Source organism: Puma concolor, chromosome D2 (genome assembly GCF_028749965.1).
Source record: "Puma concolor isolate L17-30 chromosome D2, mPumCon1.1.hap2, whole genome shotgun sequence".
NCBI classification, from domain to species: domain Eukaryota; kingdom Metazoa; phylum Chordata; class Mammalia; order Carnivora; family Felidae; genus Puma; species Puma concolor.
This window is the reverse complement of record NC_141677.1, coordinates 8,463,194-8,480,000: the sequence shown is the minus strand read 5'-3', so window position 1 is coordinate 8,480,000 and position 16,807 is coordinate 8,463,194. Positions and strand designations below refer to the sequence as shown.

At 42.9% G+C, this 16,807-nt stretch overlaps 1 long non-coding RNA gene across 1 annotated transcript in view; it reads right to left on the bottom strand.

The window, feature by feature from the left end:
• Positions 1–948: 948 nt before the first annotated feature.
• Positions 949–16,807, bottom strand: part of LOC147575759 (uncharacterized) — a 32,945-nt gene continuing 17,086 nt past the window's right edge. The window contains exon 3 of the long non-coding RNA XR_015241961.1: positions 949–1,100. This is a non-coding gene — a long non-coding RNA (uncharacterized LOC147575759). The remainder of the gene's footprint in view (positions 1,101–16,807) is intronic.

Genomic DNA, 16,807 nt, shown 5'->3' with positions numbered 1-16,807 from the left:
CCAAATCTTTTTACCCACACAGGCATACTGTCAAAAAATGCATTTATCTATTCATTCATGTATCCTCATTGGATTCCTGCTATGTGTCAGTATTTTGTAGGTGATGGGGACGTGACAGTGAGCAAAGTTGGACAATTCTCACTCCACCTGAATGGTTCAGCCACCCTTCATTCAGCAACATTGGTTTATAGTTAATAATCAGTAACTAATGAGACCCTTGTTTCAACTACTTTTGTTTTTTAAAATTTTTTAATATTTATTTATTCTTGAGAGGTGGGGAGGGGCAGAGAGAGAGGGAAACACAGAATCCGAAGCAGGCTCCAGGCTCAGGGCCCGACGCGGGGCTCGAACTCATGAACCGTGAGATCATGACCTGAGCTGAAGTCAGACGCTCAACCGCCTGAGCCACCCAGGTGTCCCTCAACGACTTTTGATTTATTGGCTAGAGACAGAATCAGCCACAAACTTCGTGAAAGCTGTTGGAAAATGTGAGCAAGTTCTCCACGAGGCAAGCGTCTGGATCTAAACATCTGGATTTGGATGGTGTACATGGATGATCGCTTACTTCTCTTCTCAGAAGAAGAGCCTACGAGTAAGTGAGAAGAAGAAATGCTCAGAGATCGTCAAAGGATACAAGCTTTGGGGCTGCCAAGGGGGGGAAGGTCTTCCTCCCAAATCTCCTGTGGCATCAACATCAAAGCGTAGAGCGAATTTCAATGAATCATTCTGCCAAATGGACGTGTGGGGTAGGCATCCCGGGCGAGGGAAACAGTGCCAAGCTTTTTGTATACATCATCTCACTCCCACGGAGATATTACCACTCCCATTCTCTATAGCAACGCACTGAGATTCAGTGAAATAAATTTCCCGCAATTGGACCCACCAGAGGCTGGATCACACCCACGTGTGACGCCCAGTTTGTGCCCTCACCCATCATGTGCTGTGTCGCCTGAGGGTCAGGGAAAGCAGGACGGCCTAGGGCAGAGGTGGAGGTGAAAATTCAGAAGAGGCAAAGTCAAGTATGGTGATTGATCTTCCTCCCACCATGGTCTCTCATCTCAGGTCTTCTCTATTTTGTTCTCGGTCCTTACAGGGACACACTGCAGCACAGCGTTCAAAGACTACTTAGGCACAGTCATGTGAAGTTCAGGGTTAGCGTGTCATAAAAATCCACAAGGGGTGGGGGTGCCTGGGTGCCTCAGCCCGTTAAGCGTCGACTTGGGTTCAGGTCATGGTCTCGCGGTTCATGAGTTGGAGCCCCACGTCGGGCTCTGTGCTGATGGCTCAGAGCCTGGAGCCTGCTTCAGATACTGTGTCTCCCTCTCTCTCTGCCCCTCCCCTGCTTGTGCTCTCTTTCTCAGAACTAAAATAAAAAATGTACAAAAATCTGCAAGGGAGACTGTGTGGGCATGGGGAAGGGGGCACCTGTGGGATGCTGGGGGTGCAGATAATGGGATCTTGGGAGTTAGGCTTGAATTGGGGACCTCATTCTGCTACTTTCTGATCGGAGGAGCCGCAGTCAGTTCTCCACCATCTCTGAGTTAGAGCTAATTCCACCTAGCTCCAAGCATGAGGGCCAGGGGTGCTGGGTGCAAAAGGCTCACACGGTGACAAGGCGCAGAGCAGGACTCCAGGAGGCTCTGCTGTGTCTCCTCGAGGAGGCTGATCCACCTGCTTTACCACGGGGATGAAGGAGCGGCCAGCAGCCCTACACATAAGGTCTGGTTTTACCGCCGTCAGAACCTTCTTCCAGCTCGTGAGCGTGCCCTCGTGTGCATCTTACCTTCGCGCTGGCACCCACCTTCCGGAGCAGTGCTGCCCTCCCCTTCCAGAGAGGAAGAAAGTGGCACTCAGTGGGGAGAGCCAGGAGCAGTGCCTCCGCATTTGCAGAGCTGTGGTCCCTGTCCACGGGTCCCTGTCCTGTGGCCGCGGTGACAGGAGGAGGCAAGGACGCTTCCTCCTAACTGTCTGGTCGGAGAAAAGAAGCACGTGTGTTTCCTGAAAATTCTAAACCAGGCCTTGTTTGTATGGGAGCCACAGAGTGTGACCAGCCCTGGCTCCGCGGCTCATTCGGTGGGAAGAATCTTCCAGAGCCGCTTGTGGAAGCAGAGGGAGGAGGGGGTGACCTGAGAGGATGAAGCGGGAACCTTACACATTTCCCTTTCCGCTCTGATTCAGGGTCCCTGAAACAGGACCATTTGGGAACCGCCATGCCTCAGGCCAGATGTCAAGCTGACAGTGCCCTACTAGGGGAGCATGTTTGAACACGTCTTGTTGGAGAAGGCAGGGCTGCTCGGGAGGACAGCGCGGAGTGTCCCCAGACACGTCAAACGGAAGCTGAAGAGTTAAGGCGACTATGGAAAATAGAGGCAGAATACGATAGAATATGATACTGATTAATAGGAAAACATTTGGCATCAGACCTAACAGCCTTCAATTCACAGCTTTGCAATTCCTTAGCTTTCCATCCCGATCATAGGTTCCTTCCGCTGTAAAATAGGATCATACGTGCATCCAGTGATGATTGAGCGACAGCTACATGCCATGTCCTCTTCTCTGCACAGGGGGTGTAGGGGGAATAAGGAAACAGAAGCCTTTGCCTCATGGAGCTTATTTTAAAGGGCAGGGGACAGAAATAAGTAAGAAATATAAATAAAAATATAGTATGTATGAATGCTAAGAAGAAAAGGTTGGAAGACAAGATATGAATCATTCGGTGGAGGACTTGTGATCTTAGGACATGCAGGCAGGCCTTGCGGGGAGTGTGGCTTTCTGAGTAAAAGACGAAGGGAGTCAGGGATCCAGCCATACAGATTGCTGTGGGTGGCAGGGAGGAGGCTGCATGTGTGGGTTCATTGTTTAGGAGAAAAGTTCCAGGCTAGAGATATAATTGAGAAGTCCTCACTGAACAGATGATAGGAAGATTAAAGCCCTCGGATGGAATGAGGTCACCGCAAAGCAACTGATTTTTTTTTTTTTCTGTTAAATACCTACCATGAGGATCTTGTTAGGTCCTGCGCGTGGATCATCACCCTTTAAGATAGCCTGCTTGTCGTTTCCACTTACAAAGGAGCAAACTGGGGTGCGGCCTGTTCGATATCCTGCTTTTAGAGCAAGGATTCCCAAACTTGAGCGTGCCAGGAAATCAGCCAGGGATCTTGTGAGAATGCAGGTTTCAGTACAGTCGGTCTGGGCTGGGTATTGAGATTTTGCATTTCTTTCTTTCTTTATATATTTTTTAATGTTTATTTTTGAGATAGAGAGAGACAGAGTGCTAGCAGGGGAAGGGCAGAGAGAGAGGGAGACACAGAATCCGAAGCAGGCTCCAGGCTCTGAGCTGTGAGCACAGAGCCCGACACTGGGCTCGAACATATGAGCCACGAGATCATGACCTGAGCCCAAGTCGGATGCTTAACCAACTGAGCCACCCAGGCACCCAGAGATTCTGCATTTGCAACATGCCCCTGGGTGATGCCAGTGAGGTTTGCCATAGAACTACACAGTGAGTAACAAGGGTCTGGAAGAATCTTGAGGGTAGTACCGAATTCCTGGCTGGGATGGTGAAAAGCCCAAGTTCTTTCTACCATGCCATGCGTCCTATCATGTTGTTGGCTGGGCCACAGGTTAAAACATGAAAGAGAAAGAGACACCCCAAAAGCAATGGGGGTGGGGAACCAACCATCTCTTCCGCTCTCTTGCAAGAAGAAACCCACGGAAGGTGAGCCAAGGCACGTCTGCAGCACAAAGCATATGCCTATCAGCCCATCTCTAACACCAAGATTCTCCCACGGAAACTCCTCGGTGTCTGGGCAAGACATACTTTCCCGGTCATGATTAATTGTTGGCTTGTCCCAATTCATTTCATTCTCGAGGTTATGAGGCCGAAGTGCTCTCTGCTGCTTAAAGACGTGGGTCCAATTAATTCTCACTTGCCTCACGGTGGTCCCTGCCTCTGTGGTACAACACGTCCCAGTTAGTCCCCACCTGCAGGCTCAGAATGGAAAAGTAGCTGCCGTTATAGTTCAACCTGAAAACTTGCTCCTTGCTTCAGTGAGGTGGGGTGCGAGAGGAAGCGTCCAGATTTGGGGGTTACGTACAGTTGGGTTTAACCGCTGGTCCTGCTGTAGATTAAATGTGTGATCTGAGCACATTTTGAACCTGTGACCTTATCACTGAAACCGAGATAATGCTCTCCGGTCTGCAGGGAGACAGTACTGCATCACAGTTAATGGTGTGGCCATTAGAAAGATGAATGAGTTCACATCTTCATGCCACGATTTCCTAGTTGCGTTCTTAACTCCTCAGAGCCTCAGTGTTTCTTATCTGGAAAATGGGAGAGCGGTACGCCTACCTCATATGATTGGTGTAAAAATCAAAAGAGATGAAGTCCACGTAGAGGTGAAGAAATGTTGGCTCTTATTATTGATAATAATGGTACCATTACAGGGCTTTTGTGAGGATTGATGGAGACACAGATGTGAAGGTACACAGAACAGCATTTGACATGGAGGAAGCATTCCAAACGCCTTTGTTTTCCTTTCTCCCTAACTAACAAAGCAAGCCAGCACTCTGGAGTTACTTGATGAAGTGTGCTAATGGAGAATTCAAGAGAGAGAGAGACAGAGAGAGAGAGAGAGACAGAGAGAGAGAAGCAATGTAAGTATCAAGACTTAGCAACATCATTTAGACGAGGCATAGCTGAAGAATAAAAGGAACCACAGAAAAAAACTATATGGACTATATTCCTTATGCCTTTTATTGCCATGACTTATTCCTTCCAACACTAGGGGTTTGCATCTCTCACTACCCTTCGTCGACTTGTCCCGTCCCCGCCCTGGCAACCATCAGTTTGTTCTCTGTATTTGTAGGTCTGATTCTGCTTATTGTTTGTTTATTCATTTGTTTTTGTTTTTAGTTTCCACATATGAGTGGAATCATAAGGTGTATGTCTTTCTCAGTCTGACTCATTTCACTTAGCACAGTACCCTCTAGGACCATCTGTGTTTTCTCCATGGCACAAATCTCATCCATTTTTCTGGCTGTGTAATATTCCACTGTGTGTGTGTGTGTGTGTGTGTGTGTGTGTGTGTGTGTGTGCGTGCGCGCATGTACACACATCTTGGTTATCCATTCATCTGTGATGGACACTTAGGTGGCTTCTATCTCTTGGCTGTTGTAAATCATGCTGCAATAAACATGGGGTGCCATATGTCTTTTCAAATTAGTGTTTTCATTTTATTTGGGTAAATACCCAATAGTAGTGGAATTATTGAACCACATAGTTTTTTTATTTTTAATTTTTTGAGGCAACCTCACCACATTGGACTGGAACTCCCATTATATATTGTTTTCTGTCTACCTTCTTTCACATAGTGTATTGTTGAGACCCATCTCTGTTGTTTATATCAGTAGCTTGTTCATATTTATTGCCGAGAAGAATTCCACGGTATGGAAATATCAGAGCTATTTTTATTCATTAAAGAATTGGTAAACATTTGGGTTATTTCCAGTTTGGGACTATTATGAATAAAGCTACTATGAACATTCATGTATAGTTCTTATGTGATGATACGTTTTTAAAAAATTTTTTAAGCCTTATTTATTTTTGAGAGAGAGAGAGAGAGAGAGAGAGAGAGTGCGCATGAGTAGGGGAGGAGCAGAGAGAGGGAGACACAGAATCCAAAGCAGGCTCCAGGCTCTGAGCTGTCAGCACAGAGCCCGACGCGGGGCTCGAACCCACAAACTGTGAGATCGTGACCTGAGTCTAAGTCAGACGCCTAACCGACTGAGCCATCCAGGCACCCCTGTGATGATATGTTTTTATTTCTCTTGGGTAATTGCCTAGGAGTTGAATTGCTGGGTTATATGGTAAGTGTGTTTTTAAAATTAATTTCATCACTATACTTTCAATCAGTAGGGATATTAATATTTCATATACTTTTTAAAACATATACATATGACATCAATAATATGGAGCTAGCTGATAAAAGTAAGTGTGTGTTTACTTTTATAACATGTCTTAACTGTTTTCCAAAATGCTTGTACCATTTTGCATATCCACAATGTATGAGACATCCAAATCCTCGCTAAAACTTGGAACTACCCGTCTTTTTAATCCTAGCTATTCTATGGGCATGTGGTACTATCTCATTGCACTTTCAGAATAAAATTTTTTCAAGACTAATTATGTTGAGAATCTTTTTGTGTCCTATGACTTTCCTAGATGTTCTTTTGTGAAATGTCTATTTATTTACAATTTTTTTGTATATTTATCATTGGCCTTCTTATCATTGAGTTGTAAAGATTCTTTTTATAATAACACACTTTTTATAATAAATATTTTCTACTTATCTGTAACTTGCTTTTTTATTTTGTCAACAGTCTCCATGAAGCAGAGGGTTTGCATTTCGACGAAGTCTGTTTGGTCAATATTTTCTTTTATGGTTCACATTGATTGGAAAACCTACCAAAGAAAACCTATCCCAGATTTGCAAAGATGTTCTATTATTTTTATTTGGAAGCTTTATGTTTATAGAAGCTTGAGTTAACTACCGTGCATGGGGGGAGGTAAGGGTTGAAGTTCATCGTTTTTCACGCAGATACTCAATGTTTCCAGCACCACAGTGGGAAAGACTGTCCTTCCTTCATGTCTCCATTCTCCCATTTGCCTACAGCCAATCGACTGTATACATGCATGGGTCTATTTCTGGACTTTCTATTTTGTTCCACTGATCTGTTTGTCTGACACCAAGACCATACTGTCTTTATGGCTGTAGCTTTATAGGAAAGTTTTTAATCAGGGAGCATGAATCTTCTGACCTCGTCCTTTTTCTCAACTGGTTTGTCTCTTCCAGGCTTCTTGAATTGCCATATACATTTTAGAATCCGCTTGTCAATTGCCACAGGTATCATGTATCAAACGTACATGTACATTTGCATTTATTTCTAGGCTATATCTATTCTGTCTCATTGATACTTTTATTTTTTTTCTTGTGCTAATAATATACTGTGTTAACTATTACAACTTTATAATAATTAGGGGTATCCAGTAAGAACCATCACACCTCCTTGGTTTTGATTTTAAGAGTCTGTTGATGACCACTCTTAGCACCTTTATTTTTCACATTACTTTGTCAATTTCTACCAAAAAAAAAAAGAGAGAGATGAAGACCATTGATATTCTGATTGGAATCACTGCATCCTTAGATGAATTTGGGGAGAATGAACACCTTTATGACATCAAATCTTTTAATCCACTGAGCCTGTTTTCTTTCTTCACTTATTTAATTTTGTTTCATGATTTTTTTTTTTAATTTTTTTTTTCAACGTTTTTATTTATTTTTGGGACAGAGAGAGACAGAGCATGAACCGGGGAGGGGCAGAGAGAGAGGGAGACACAGAATCAGAAACAGGCTCCAGGCTCTGAGCCATCAGCCCAGAGCCTGACGCGGGGCTCGAACTCACGGACCGCGAGATCGTGACCTGGCTGAAGTCGGACGCTTAACCGACTGCGCCACCCAGGCGCCCCTGTTTCATGATTTTGAATAAAAATTTTAACTTTTCTCAGTAAGTACCTTACACACATTTATTAGAGTTATTATCTCCTAGCCCCTAAATACTTTGGGGAGTTATTGCAAATGGATTTTTTTCTTAAAATCCCTGTGTTGTATAGAAACGCAAATAATTTATTATTTTGATTTTATATTCAGCTCAACTCTTATAGGTCAAATAATTTTGAAGATCCTTTTGGGTTTTCTAAGATTATTTTATCATGTATTTAAAGAGATCTTATTTCATCCTTTCTAGTCTATGCCTTCTTATATTCTTATTTCATTGGCTAGCACTTCTGATACAATGTCAAAAGGGCACCCTTATCTTGTGTGATCAGCATTTTACTAGTCAATATGTTTACATACCCTTAGTGAGGTACTGATCTCAGCCTATTTGGTTATGATCCAAGCCTATTTGGTTATGTACAAGTGGTAGAACATGTTATGTAAGTTGTTTTGAATCTGCTTGTAAATAAATGTTTGGTTAATAAGTGTCTGTAATCGTGGTGAAATTTGCTCTGAGACCCGCCTTTCTTTCTTTTTTTAAATGTCTATTTATTTATCTTGAGAGAGAGAGAGAGACAGAGAGAGAGAGAGACTGAGTGGGGAAGGGGCAGAGAGAGAGGGAGAAAGAGAATCCCAAGCAGGCTTCTTGCTGTCAGCACAGAGCCCGATGTGGGGCTCGATCCCACAAACCGCGAGATCATGACGCGAGCCGAAATCAAGAGTTGGCCCCCCGACTGACTGAGCCACTCAAGTGCCCCTGAGACCTGCCTTTCTTTGAATGGATATTGATTTTTTCCAGAACTCTTTTCTTTTACACTTAAATACACACCAAAATTTTAATTAATAGGACATTGTGCTATTAAAAAAAAATGCCATGTTACAAGATGTACTCACACACACTCCCACATTTTTACTTCAGAATAGCAGAATGGGAATGCAAAAGGAATGGGACCAGCATGCTGATCCCTTTACAGATGTGGGTTTCTATCTTTTCTTTTTTAAATTTAAATCCAAGTTAGTTAACATATAGTGTAATGATGATTTTAGGAATAGAATTTAGGGATTCATCACTTACATGCAACACCCAGTGCTCATGCCAGCAAGTGCCCTCCTTAATGCCCGTCATTTAGTCCAAACTACCAGCAACCCTCCGTTTGTTCTCTGTATTTAAGAGTCTCTTACGGGTTGTCTCCCTCTCTGTTTTTATCTTATTTTTGCTTCCCTTCCCTTATGTTCATCTGTTTTGTATCTTAAATTCCACATATGAGTGAAATCATATGAGATTTGTCTTTCTCTGACTAATTTCGCTTAGCATAATACCCTCCAGTTCCATCCATGTTGTTGCAAATGGCAAGATTTCATTCTTTCTGATCGCCGAGTAACATTCCTGAATGGCTATTGATTTTTATCAAATGGTGTGTCACATGTTCTGATCAGATGATTTTTCTCTTTTAATCTTTTAACGTGATGAATTACACTAATTGCTATTTTAATATTAATTTGATTTTATATTCTTGGGAAAACCAAACTTGGTCATTACATGTTACTTGCTATACATTACTATATTCAGTTAGATGAGAGCTTGTTTAGGATTTTTACCTCTGTCTTCACGAGGGACATTGGCCTTTCTAATACCGTCTTTCTGAAATGTCAAAATCTGACTCCTCCAACATTGCCAACATATCCTGTTGATGAGGCAAAGCTGACAATTTGATGAGACAATTGCTTACAGCCTCATGAGAGTACCAGCTGTGCAGGGCTTTGGCAGTGTCCATGAGAAGGGGGAGGCGAGGTCAGGATTGACTGAACTGAAAGTTTTACAGAGCAGTTTTTCATTTGAATGAAGTCCAGCTATCAATGATTTCTTTCATGGATCACGCCTTTGGCGTCATATGTAAAGAGTCATCCCCACACTCAAGGTCATCTGGATTTTCTCTTGTGTTATCTTTCCAGGGGTTTTACAGTTTTGCATTTTGCATTTATGTCTATGGTTCATTTTGAGTTAATTTTTGTGAAGGGTGGAAGATCTATGCCCAGCATCAGTTTGCTTTTTTGTACATGAATATCCAATTGTTCTAGCACCGTCTGTCCTATTTTAAGTTGAGCTGTATATTTAAAAGGATGTTGGATTTGTTCTGTGATCTAGGTATTTTAGAGTGGGAGATTTTTCAGTGTATCTTTTCTATCATGATGTCAGAAAAGGAAGTGCCCTATAAAAGTTTGTTGAAATAAATGAATCACATGACTGGGGAAGTAATGGAAGATTGAGTCTGTTGGGAAAGTAGGAAGTTCAGCAGTTTGTTACTTTTCTATATGATTTGATTCCAAGATCTCATCAGCATATATTCTGTTTGACATGAAACCACAGACTTGATGTGGTATTACTTAACCTTAGCCAGTGGCATGATTTTCCTGGGTCAGATCTTAGCCCAACATCTGTGGTGAGTTCAGACCCTGTTTGCGACTCATCTGAGGCAGGTTGCAGGGGTGGTGTGGGGTCAGGACGTGGTGGCCATTTAGCCCAAAACAGAGAATGCAAACGAAAAAGACCCGCCATGTTGTTCTTAGGAGAGATTTCTCACTGTTAAAAGTTAACTTAATTTAATTTAATTTAATTTAATTTAATTTTTTTATTGAAATTTTTTTGTTTATTTTTGGGAGAAAGAGAGAGAGAGAGAGACAGAGCACGAGTCGGGGAGGGGCAGAGAGCAAGGGAGACTGAATCCGAAGTAGGTTCCAGGCCCTGAGCTGTCAGCCCAGAGCCCAACGCGGGACTCAAATCCAGGAACCGTGAGCCAAAGTCGGATGCTTAACCGACTGAGCCACCCAGGCACCCCAAAAGTTAATTTTTTTAAATATAATTTATTGTCAAATTGGTTTCCATACAACCCAGTGCTCATCCCAAGTGCCCTCCTCCCAGAAGCTATGACTCTTATAAAAATGGAAAAGTGTGCACGTGTTAAATATTTTATTTAACTCATGTGAGGGAACCACACTGACATTATTACTGGTTCAAAGCAGAAATCACAAAAGTACAGATTAATGTGAAATAGAGGAAAGTGGAAATGAATGTACGTGGGGCGACACCACTAGCCTCTTCCAAGTCAGGGAGAGAAGTCACCTAAACTTCTCCTGGACAGGACAGAATTTGCATGCCCACAGAGCATTCATTTCCGTCAGTTGCCTATAATTTTCAGGGTTGGAAAATAGCTTCTACAGAATTCCAGTAAGATAGTCTGGAAAGGTGATCGATAGACAATGCTTAGTCGTCCATTGAAGCATGGATTTTCCCTGCACCACCATGTCTCAGACTTAGATCAGACTTGAATTTTCCCTGAACCACCATGCTCAGACAAAGGATCTTTGTCTTGGGACAGTTTGTCAATCCAGGAAATAAGGGTAATTTACTTAAAAAGTTAGCTTCTTGGGGCGCCTGGGTGGCTTGGTCAGTTGGGCGTCTGACTTCGGCTCAGGTCACGATCTCACGGTCCGTGAGTTCGAGCCCCGTGTCGGGCGGGCTCTGTGCTGACAGCTCAGAGCCTGGAGCCTGTTTCAGATTCTGTGTCTCCCTCTCTCTCTGCTCCTCCCCAGTTCATGCTCTGTCTCTGTCTCTAAAATGAATATACGTTAAAAAAAAAAAAGTTAGCTTCTTCTGTTTCTGAAATTCTAAATTCCTAAAGTATGACCGATCCAAATGGAGAAGGGCATGAGAACATTGCCCCATCTACATGTTTCTCCTGCTGCTTCTGTCTGCCAGGACTCTTGACCACAGCGTCTCATACACCCAACTCAATACTCATCAAATGTTTTGGGCCACAACACAGAGTAAGTGTATTTTACATGGTAACACAGAGCAAGCACACACACACACACCCAAAACGGAAACAGAAGTTTTCCTGAAACAAATCCTACCTTTGTTATGCAGAATACCCTCTTGTATTTTTGTTTGCATTCCATTCCTTTTGTAAAATGCTGGCTGTGACTCCTGAAGTTGATGGTAAGACCCCTAATAAAGTAGTTTGCAACTTTGCACATTCCTATCACTCTATGAGCTTTCAGAATACTGATGCCTGGGGGGGCACTTCCAAAGACTGATAGAAATGGGCTGGTCTGTGGCCTGGGCATCTGTGTTATTAAAAATCCCTCAGGTTGGGGTGCCTGAGTGGCTCAATAGGTTTAACGTCCGACTTTGGCTCAGGTCATGATCTCACGGCTCATAGTCTGTATGGGATAATGCTAATTATCGGAATTTTAGGCATATAACTACCCAACGCAACCAAAACAAAACCACTTTTTAGCATTTTTTTTTCAAAATTGAAGAATTATTTTTTAATGTTTATTTACTTATTTTTTTTGAGAGAGAGAGACAGAGAGCATGCATGGGAAAGGGGCAGAGAGAGGGAGAGAGAGAATCCCAAGCAGGCTCTGTACTGTCAGCGCAGAGCCCAACACGGGCCTCAAACTCATGAACAGTGAGATCATGACCTGAGCCATAATCAAGAGTCAGACGCTTGACTGACTGAGCCACCCAGGTGCCCGGAATTCATTTTTTTTAAAGCCAACCTTTTTACGCCTGCAACCTCTGTGGCCCGTCAGATACTAAAATGATGCCATATTTGCCTTCCTAAATACCCCAACTCTACATCATGATTAGCCTCCTCAAGTTTACATTCAGTTTCTTTGTGACTTTGGGGCAAACACTTAACCTCTTCGTGTCTCAGTTTTTTTTTTCATGCGAGAAACCATCTGGGGAGCCTGGGTGGCTCAGTCAGTTAAGCGTCCGATTTCGGCTCAGGTCATGATCTCGCGGTTCGTGGGTTCGAGCCCCGCATCGGGCTCTGTGCTGACAGCTCAGAGCCTGGAGCCTGTTTCGGATTCTGTGTCTCCCTCTCTCTCTGCCCCTCCCTTGCTCCCGCTCTGTGTCTCTCTCTCAGAAATAAACATTTTAAAAAAATTAAAAAAAAGAAGAACCATTTTAATCATTTTGCCTCATTGCTCTCAGGGGATTGTTGGGTAAGACTTTTGAATTATAACAAGACATAAAAGTGGTACCCAGACACTCAGCCCTCCCTGGAGCTTTCTCCTACAATTTCACACATCCAGGTGGTACACCTTTATGGAACGCCGACTCTGCTTCAGTCATTATTTTAGGAACTTGAATACACAGGTACATGGGACACTGCCCTCACCTCCACGTTGCTCATGGAACAGTAGATAGGAAACAATGGGAATATAAGATGGGATCTGCCAGACTAGAGCCTTGTTTCTGGCACCAGGATGCTAAGGAGATGTTGCCCAAGCTTCCTCGGGAGCATCCCTGACGTTTGCTCGGGAAGCCTGCTGGGAGGTGGTCAAGACCAATCTGATCATTTTAGCCATTCTGACTAACATAAGGTGATATCTCAGTGTGGTTTTGATTTGTATTTCCCTGATGAGGAGTGACGTTGATCATCTTTTCATGTGTCTGTTGGCCCATCTGGATGTCTTCTTTAGAGAAGTGTCTATTCATGTCTTCTGCCCATTTCTTCACTGGATTATTTGTTTTTCGGGTGTGGCATTTGGTGAGTTCTTTATAGATTTTGGATACTAGCCCTTTATCCGATATGTTATTTGCCAACGTCTTTTCCCATTCCGTCGGTTGCCTTTTAGTTTTGTTGATTGTTTCCTTTGCAGTGCGGAAGTTTTTTACCTTGATGAGGTCCCAATAGTTCATTTTTGTTTTTAATTCCCTTGCCTTTGGAGATGTGTCAAGTAAGAAATTGCTGTGGCTGAGGTCAGAGAGGTTTTTTCCTGCTTTCTCCTCTAGGGTTTTAATGGTTAACATGGATGGAACGGGAGGGTATTATGCTAAGTGAAACAAGTCAGTCAGAGAAAGACAGATACCATATGTTTTCATTCATATGTGGATCCTGAGAAACTTAACAGAAAACCATGGGGGAGGGGAAGGGGAAAAAAGTTACAGAGAGGGAAGGAAGCAAACCATAAGAGACTCTTAAAAACTGAGAATAGGGGCGCCTGGGTGGCGCAGTTGGTTAAGCGTCTGACTTCAGCCAGGTCACGATCTCGCGGTCCGTGAGTTCGAGCCCCGCGTCAGGCTCTGGGCTGATGGCTCAGAGCCTGGAGCCTGTTTCCGATTCTGTGTCTCCCTCTCTCTCTGCCCCTTCCCCGTTCATGCTCTGTCTCTCTCTGTCCCAAAAATAAATAAACGTTGAAAAAAAAATTTTAAAACTGAGAATAAAACTGAGGGTTGATAGGGGGTGGGAAGGAGGGGAAAGTGGGGGGGCATTGAGGAGGGCACCTGTTGGGATGAGCACTGGGTGTTGTATGGAAACCAATTTGACAATAAATTATATTTTATATATATAATTCATATATAATTATATAAATATAATCTGATCACACATGCTGGTTTGAAGATGTGCCTGAGTGCTAGAGCCCAGCGGCAGTCAGGAGAATTTTCTTCTTTCTCATTACCTTTCTCTGTCTGCTGGTGGGGACATCTTTCCAGCCACTGTGTTTTCATCGGAACCACACTTGTAGCTCCAAACCACCATCTGAGAGTTCCGAGCCACTGTCTTTTTTATTTGAGTATGGTTGACACACACTGTCACATTGGTTTCGGGGGTACAACATAGTGATTCGGCTTCTCTATAGATCGAGTCTTTCGATCTTTGATGCTCTAAACAAACTCGAAATGCCTTTGCTGACAAGCATAATGACCTCCTAAAGCAGGGGACTAGGGTGCGTGATCAAAATGCCACTTCTTGTGAGGCTGCTATATAGCAGATGTTGTCTTTTGGTTTGTTGCCCAGTCTAGGAGTGGGAGTGAATCAAGCCAGATGTGCTTCCCCATAATAGATAACCAGATTAAGTGTGGCAGACCAAATAGTAACAAAGTTTGTCTAGACAGGACTTTTATTTAAAGACGTAAGCAGTGACGGAGACAATTTTTAAGTATCCACAGAACGTGGATCAGTTCCCCTCAGAGTACCTACGTTAGGCGTGAAGAAGTCGGTTTCAGAAAACCCATCTTTTCAGTATTGATTTGAGATTGGGGAACACGGGGTGTCATTTGACCAGAGGCCTCAGGTATAACTAAATCTTACTAAGTAGTGGAGATTAAATTACAGCTGAGGCCCAAGGACCAGAAAAGGACAGATAACACTTTTATTATGAATTTGATTTCTATAAAGGATGTACAGCATACAATTTACAATAAAATAAAATAAAATAAAATGTGCAGTACTCTTTATTGTGAATGCCATATAACTGATTATCCAAGAGTGCCATCACTGATTTTGGCCAGCCTGTGTGTCTCCGGTCAATCTGTGCCCTCACTGACTGAGAAGTGTAGTTCTGCTAGGAATGCTTACTGATCTTTTCCTAAACGTTAATGAATAAGTTGAAAGTAAAACAACAAACATACGCCGGGACCTCACTCATTCATCAGTTACACGAGTGCTATTGCTGAATTGGATAATGGTTTTAGAGTACTAGAAGGATAATTTTCAAATTTGGTACTTCTCGCAGCAGCTACAAGATACGTTTTCATTTTCAGAGAGAGATTAAGAGACAGAGAGAGAGAGAGAGATGGGGGAGAGAGAAGGAGAGAATCCCGAGCAGGCTCCATGCTGTCAGCACAGGGTTCGATGAGGGGCTCGATCTCACAACAGTGAGATTCATGATCTGAGCAGAAATCAAGAGTTGGATGCTCAGCCGCCTGAGCCAGCCAGGTGCCCCAAGTTACGACACACTTTTAAGTTTCATCTGCATGTAAACATCTCTCCACTGTCTTCCTTAAGCCTAGACCAAGGGTTGTGAAATTACAACCAAATCTATTCTACTGCTCTAGTCCACTTTGATTTTATAACAACAAAATGTTTTACTGAAACCCAAGCATACCGGTAGATTTCCTTCCATGTTGTGTTTGGCTGCTTTTAAGCTACAGCTAGAACTGAGTAGTTGTGATAGGGATGGCTTGAAGTCTCAGATATTTATAATCCCCTCTTTACAGAAAAACCTTCCTGACCTCTGATCTAGACAATCAGTAACAAAACAATAAATTATACCCTGGTAGGTAGCACTTGCCAATTTCCATGTTGTAAATCCTTCGTGGCTCCTTTCAAGCTAACAACATGCCATCACTGAATGTGAAGCTGGGAAAAGACACAGGGTCACACGCGATTGTATTATCTTCACACCAGATTGGTGAAACTGGCCGAAAGGATCGCAAGGGCAATGGGTAATAGTAAAATATGGCAAAATAATTAGGAAGTGATGACTTTTAAGTATTTATTACCTTTAGTTTCAATATAGTTTATTTAATTTGAAGTCTGTGCAATTTACTTTACTCAGGTTTAACAGCCGGCTCACAAAAGTCCTGAACATTTTATAATCGGCCCTCAGGGTCTGGTGTAAGATGCCTCCGGCACACCATTATGCGTGAGGACTGCTTGTGCCGGGAGGTGGGGGGTGACTGGTGTTGTGGTATGTTCTACATTTGTCTTGCTAGTGAGGAGGAAAGACTTCAAAAGGGGGAAGGTGGACTGGGGGTTCCTTGAAGCATGAGGAGGAGTTTGAATAAATCATTTTTAGTAACATTTGCTGAGAACCTGCAGGTGTTAGCTTAGAGCTGGAGATACAGAGATGAGTAAGACAGAAGCCTTGTCCATAGAGTTCACAATGGTTGGAAGAGGCGCCATTCATTCATTCATTCATTTGATAATTTTTTGCCCCATGCCGCAGATTTAATAGTCAACGAGATATCACAAATAAACAATTATGATGCAGAGTGTTAAATGCCACAGTGGAGATACGGGGGGTGGGGGGAGGAAATGTTAGAAGAACATAGGGATTAATCCATCTGGGGATAGGATCCTTTAGGGTACGTTCCGCATTTGTACAACACCGATTTCTTCCAAACTCATTGTCTCACTGCCTCTGAAAATGCATGGGCTTCTTACTAGACCATGGAATCCTTGACACTATGAACTAAATGTTGTTTCTGTCCCTCGTGCCTGGCACTAATTGGCTTCCATTATATATTTGTTAAAAGAAGTATTGAGTCAGCTCTCTGTTACTATTATGAAATCATTTAGAAATGTCATTACTTCTCACTGCAATAAGATAAGTCAATGGACATTCTTCCGTCCGCTTGACCCAAATCACAACGTACATTGATAACTTCAGAAGAAAACTTAAAAAAAAAAAAAGGAATGTAAAAGGAGAAGTGAAATTAAGCACTCAGTGGA